This window comes from Parambassis ranga, chromosome 16 (assembly GCF_900634625.1).
Source record: "Parambassis ranga chromosome 16, fParRan2.1, whole genome shotgun sequence".
In the NCBI taxonomy this organism is placed as follows: domain Eukaryota; kingdom Metazoa; phylum Chordata; class Actinopteri; family Ambassidae; genus Parambassis; species Parambassis ranga.
The window spans coordinates 10,261,548-10,267,652 of NC_041036.1; the positions used below are offsets into that span (position 1 = coordinate 10,261,548).

Below are 6,105 nucleotides of genomic sequence, written 5' to 3' on the forward strand. Positions count from 1 at the left end.
ATAATGACCACCTTCTGCTCAAAAGGATGTATTTAATAAATATCTAACATCTTCCCACCCCTTTAGCTGCTCTTTACTAAAACCACTAACTTCTGAATAGGTCTTTGAACAATAGATGGTGGGTTGAGACGCTCACCCCCTTTACCTAACTTTCGTTCTCCAATCTGCACCTTCACTTTCCGTACAAGACCATCATCATCAAGTGCTTCAACAACTCTAGCAAGTTTCCATTCATTTCGTGGGACATCATCCTCCTTGATGATCACAACATCACCCAAATTCACGTTACGCTGAGGCGTATGCCACTGTTGTCTCAGAGTAATGTTTGCCATGTACTCTTTCCTCCATCTGTGCCAGAACTGCTCTGATAGGTATTGAACTCTTCTCCACCGTTTTCTAGCATACCGAGGACAGAGGACTTCATGGTGATCAGATGGTTTGGCGTGAGGGGCTCCAAGCACTGTTATTAACAGTGAGTGGGTGGTTATTTACTATGGACATGGCTTCATAAAAGAATGTTCTTAAGGAAGTGTCATCCAACCTTCCAGCACTGTGGGTAAGTACTGTGTTCAGCACACTTACCGGTATGCTCTTGGATGTCAAATTGCCTGACAGCCTCAGTTTTCAACACTTGCGTAGCTCTCACCTCCGGATCTCCCACCTGCAGCTCAGTTGTCAACTCATTTATGGCTATTCTCGCTTCCATAGAAACTTGGGGCCAGAGAACCAATTTGAGTTGATGAGGTCAGCCACCTTGAGGCCTCTCGAGGCATGATCAGCAGGATTTTCTGCTGTGTCAACGTAGTGCCATTGTCTGATATTAGTCGTTTCTCTGATTCTCTGGACACGATTTGCAACAAAAATATGGAACCGTCATGCTTCGTTGCTGATGTAACTGAGCACCACTTGTGAATCTGTCCAATAATATTCCTCATCAATTTTGAGCTCTAGCTCATCCTTTAACATGTTGCCCACAGCTGCAGAGGTTACTGCAGTGGTTAGTTCCAACCTTGGAATGGTGATTATTTTGCTCGGCGCGACTCGCTTTGCCTAAAATCAGGGAGCAGTGCACTTGTCCCTCGCTCACCAATCTAATGTAAGAGCACTGTCCGTACCCTTGACTGCTTGCATCAGAAAAGTGGTGAAGTTCCATTCTTTGGATCTCACCAAAACCATCAGGTATGAGGCTTCTTGAGATCTCGACCTTCTCGAGGTTCTCCAGATCTTTCATCCAAGCTGTCGCTTTCAATGTTCCATCTTATGCCTAGCACTCTTTGCACTGGCAAGTCGTCATGATTGAGATCCACATTTTGTACTTCTGCAGCACGCTCTGCGACATTGATAGAGTCTAGCACCTCTCGGTTGTTGGAAAGTTGTGCAGATGTAGCTTTCCTTTAGCACACACAGCTTGGGCTTCTTTCACCAGCTTAATTGCCTCACCAACCGACTGCATGCTCATCAGACCGTCATCGACGTAGAAATGCTTCCTGATGAAGTTTGCTACAGAAGGGAACTCTTTTTCACTTTGACTGGCAAGGTGTTTCATGCCATAATTGGCGCAGCCAGGGGAGGATGACGCTCCGAATAAATGTACGTTTATGTGGTACTCTGTGGGTTCTGAGTCCGTGTCCCTGTTTTCCCACCAAAGAAAACGCAGATAGTCCCTATCCTCTTTGTTCACATGAAACCTGTGAAACATTTTTTCCACGTCACACATGACTGCAATGGGGTATTTACGAAAGCGGCACAATACAGCTGTAAGGCCATTGGTGAGATCGGGTCCTGTCAGCAGATGGTCATTTAATGAGGTGCCCTCATACTTAGCGGAGCAGTCAAAAACCACCCTAATCTTGTCTGGTTTCCTGGGGTGACACACCCCTTGGTGTGGGATATACCAGACTTCCCCAGGCTCTGGTTGGGTGTCTACTCTTTCCGCATCTCCATCCCTTAAAACGCCATCCGTGAACCTCACATAATCACTTTTGAACTTAGGATCTCTGTCCAGCTTACATTTGAGGTGTTTTAGCCTGACCAAAGCCATCTTTCTGTTGTCTGGGAGGTGAGGACGTGCTCTGAAGAGAAGAGGCATTTCAAGGTGCCCAAGCTCATTCTGCTGGATTCCTTCTTTTAGGATTTGCAGGAAGGAAATATCCTCTTGAGATATGCATTTATCGCCTGATTTTGTATCTGCAAAATCAGACTCAAGAGCGTTAATGAAGTTTTTTCAACTGCTAACACTGAGCTTCAATGGCAGCTTCCATATCAATTTCAGCTTTCTTAGCTGCCAAAAGAGCAGCTGTTTCTGCTCTCCTAACTGAGATGCTGGGTGACTGAGATGGTCAGAATGATGGCGGCTTGGTGCAGTAACTCTGGAGGCTGTGGATGCATATAAAGACCTGGCATAATCATTGTCAAGAAGCATGCACAGCCTTGATTTTTCTACTACAGCATCAAATTTTTCTCCAACTTCAGTTAGTCGTACTCTCATTAATTGAATCAAGTCTGCTGTCACAGCTGCAAAAGCATCTATTTTCCTCTGCATCTCTTGATTTGGTACTGTTTGCAGTCTACACTTTGCAGTCTACAATTTATGACAGTGTGGCGTTGTCATGGAGACATGTAAACTAACTAGCCTTAGCTACAAGCGTTACATGAAAACTTTTTTTCTTTCCTTTCCTTTTATTTAAGGGTTGCCCATTATCTTAGTACCAGGAAGAAAGCAGCAGCTGTGTAGGCAGGCAAGGAGGAGGCAGCCCTTTGTGGACATATGAGGCAGCTGGCATCGTAAGATTCAAGTTATGACTTAATATGGCTGATAAGGGTCCGTTTTTAACCTGTTGTATTATTTTCTACTTATCGATCGGAGCAGCGATATTTCAAATTCTTGAAGAGCAAAACTGGGTTTCAGCAAAAGAAACATATATCCAAAACAAGATAGACATCCTGAGGAACAACACTTGTCTGACAAAGGAAGAGTTGGATACGATTTTGCAGGTATGGCCACATCTGTTTTTATAGTATGATGAAAAAAAGAAAACACTGAAGTGTCTGTTTAACTGTTAACTGTAAGTCTGTACATCTTTGCGGAGATTGACGGAACAATCTGGCCACGACATCAACTTGGTTTGGAAGAAACAGCACAGAAGAGGAACATAAAACTGCTAAACTAAGCCTAACACATTTTAAACAACCGTTGGACGAATCAAGGAGACTTGCACCTTTTTATGCACCTCCCCACCACAAATATGTGATTGTTTGAATAAAGGTGTGCCCCGAGGTGCAAAGCCTACGCACAGGCGGTCAGCTTTTGAGATTTTGGGAAGACTCACACACATCTTTAATGTGTCATTAAATGGAAATAATGATAAGAGTTCTTATTGTTTGCGGACGGGCTTCCTTGTTCTGCTGTGTTTACCGAGCAGATAGTGTCAAACGCTGCGGGCCAAGGTGTGGGCATCACCGGAGACAACCACCGCAACATGTGGGACTGGCCCAACTCTGTGGTGTTCGCTGCCTCCATCGTCACCACTATAGGTATGTGTGAAATATTCAGCATTCCACACTGTTACGTTAGTACACATTGTAATTGATAGCACCGCTTCATATCGGTAAAGAACAGAACAGCTCTGTGGTACACTGACTGGAGAAAAGGTAAGAAAAAGGATTGTGGTGTTCTTATTGACAAAAAAAGTAACCCAGAATGCACTGGGACAGAGCATGTGTAGACAAAAGCTGGCATTTGCAGCCATTGCCTCCCTCCGTGTCCCAGCTGTTCTCCCAGTCTGACATTTGAGCCCTGTATATGAATCCACAGGTTATGGTAATGTTGCTCCCAGAACACAATACGGCCGTGTGTTCTGCATCCTGTACGGTCTGTGTGGGATCCCCCTGTGTCTGGTGTGGATAAGTGAGCTGGGTTCCTTCTTTGGAGACCGGGCTAAACGTCTGTCTATGGTTCTGATTGATAAAGGTGTTTCAGTGGTAAGAATCTGACTGAGAGGCGGAGTTATCTCAACTCTGATTTCAAACACAGCTCCATATTAAAGACGTTTCCTTTCTCCTCCTTTGTCAGAAAAAGGTCCAGTTTACATGCACAGTTGTCTTCCTGTTATGGGGGCTGCTTTTGCACCTGGTGATCCCCCCATTTGTCTTCATGTTGGTAGAAAAGTGGAGCTACTTGGAAGGCATCTACTTTTCCTTTATCACCCTCACAACGGTTGGCTTTGGAGATTATGTGGCAGGTACATGTTTTATTCATGACATGATTTCTTTGGTCATATTGTTTTCACTTGAAAGTCATGCCAGTGTGTCTACTCTTATTGTAGGTGTGAACCCAAATATAGACTACCCACGCCTGTACAGAGTGTGTGTAGAGTTATGGATCTACATGGGCCTGGCATGGCTGTCTCTGTTCTTCAGCTGGAACGTTCATATGGTAGTGAAAGCTCACGAAGTGCTGAAGAAAAGAAGACACAGGCACAGACGCCCCCCTGGTCAGGAGCCTCAGCCGGTGGAGGACAACGCACAGCAACCGATAAAGCCGCATGTCATTGACATTTTCAACTTTCTATCTGAGAGGGACGATGACTACTACAGCACCGTCATCAAACAGATTGGAGTGATGGCAAAGAAAAGGAAACCAGCAGAAAACATAAACCGCTCAAAGAGCTGCAGCGACATCTTGGCCACCGACATCCAAACCCTGGATCACTCGCCGGACACCGCCGTATGATTAGCATCAGCGACGTGTTCATGAACGCAAAGGCTGACAAGGACAAAGGGAAACAGGAGGACATACAACCTCTAATACAAGACATGACAACTGAGCCTGAACCAGCCAATTTCATGGGAACCGGCATGGGAGACAACAAGGACAGTTGTGAATTCGAAAACAAGGGCATCGTCTTCACTGTACCTGTTGAAGAGGCTGCAGATGAGGAGACCATACCTCCAGTTGGTGGTGACACTAGGTTTAAAATCTCCAAGGTAGCTGAGTAGAGTTTGTCATTGGATACAGATGGATACAGAAATGGTAAAATATCAGGGTTGTGGTTGTGCCTTAGGCTTCTGTGTCTTTAACATTACAAATGCTGTATTAGGAGAAGAAACTACATTTTATTAAAATGATCCATAGAAACTGATCACTACGTTTTCACTGATGTATTCAATTAGTGCTTGGTTAGATGGATCACATCAACTCATCTCAACAAGTCAGGTCAATTTAGTTCTGTATATATAATTTTACATCTACATCCATAAAGCTACAAACACAGGTCATGTGCCAAATGAGCCAAACAACCTCTTATTTTGTATCAAGATTTAGTTTTTCATCTTGTATTCATATAGATAAGATAAGATAAGATAAGATAAAACTTTATTAATCCCGAAGGAAATTCTTGTGCCAGAGGTATTAAGTTACATTAAATGCAGTTAAGTACAGAGTATAAGTATAAGTGTCACTATAATCCAAAAAGAGTACAGTACGCGGTATGAGCACAATATATGATACATGGATACAATATAGAGTGAATGTTACAGAATTTTCTGTAATTATTAAATAATAGTAATTAATAGTCTACACAGAATCAACAGACTATCCTAAAGTACACATATGGGCTTTATGAAAAGCAGAGCCAATAAGCAGCTTTCCCTCATAGGGAGCTGCTACAGTGGAGCCTATGATCACACGGCCGTCATCAGTGTACTCCTGACTCACCACAGGCTGCTCTGAGTGGATGTTTTTGATCTTGATGATCTGGAAGAAATGTTAATTTTACATTTTATTGTTAATTATAACTGTAGGATTTTCCAGTAGAAAACTTTATTTCCTGATGTGGGTGTGGGAAGTTTAAGGTACTGTGTTTGACTGTAATAGTTAGACTTATACATAAAAGATGCAACTGTGGAGTAGTTCTACGCAGTTGTAGTGCAGCTATAGCAACGATGTTTGTAGTGTAGCCATAGCAACGCTTGCTGCTTTGAAGTGCAGCTATATTATTTCTGATTGCCCGTCGGAACCCGCACGACGCGTCAGTGAGTGGGCATTGAAATGTTACAGTCAAAATGTTAGCCGTTAATAACGAAAATAACGAAAGTTCCTAAAAG

The 6,105-nt window shown here is 43.4% G+C and overlaps 1 pseudogene; it reads left to right on the forward strand.

Annotated features, from left to right (window-relative positions):
• Window positions 1–2,644: 2,644 nt before the first annotated feature.
• Window positions 2,645–5,038, forward strand: LOC114448299 (potassium channel subfamily K member 5-like; annotated as a pseudogene).
• The last annotated feature ends 1,067 nt before the right edge of the window (window positions 5,039–6,105 follow it).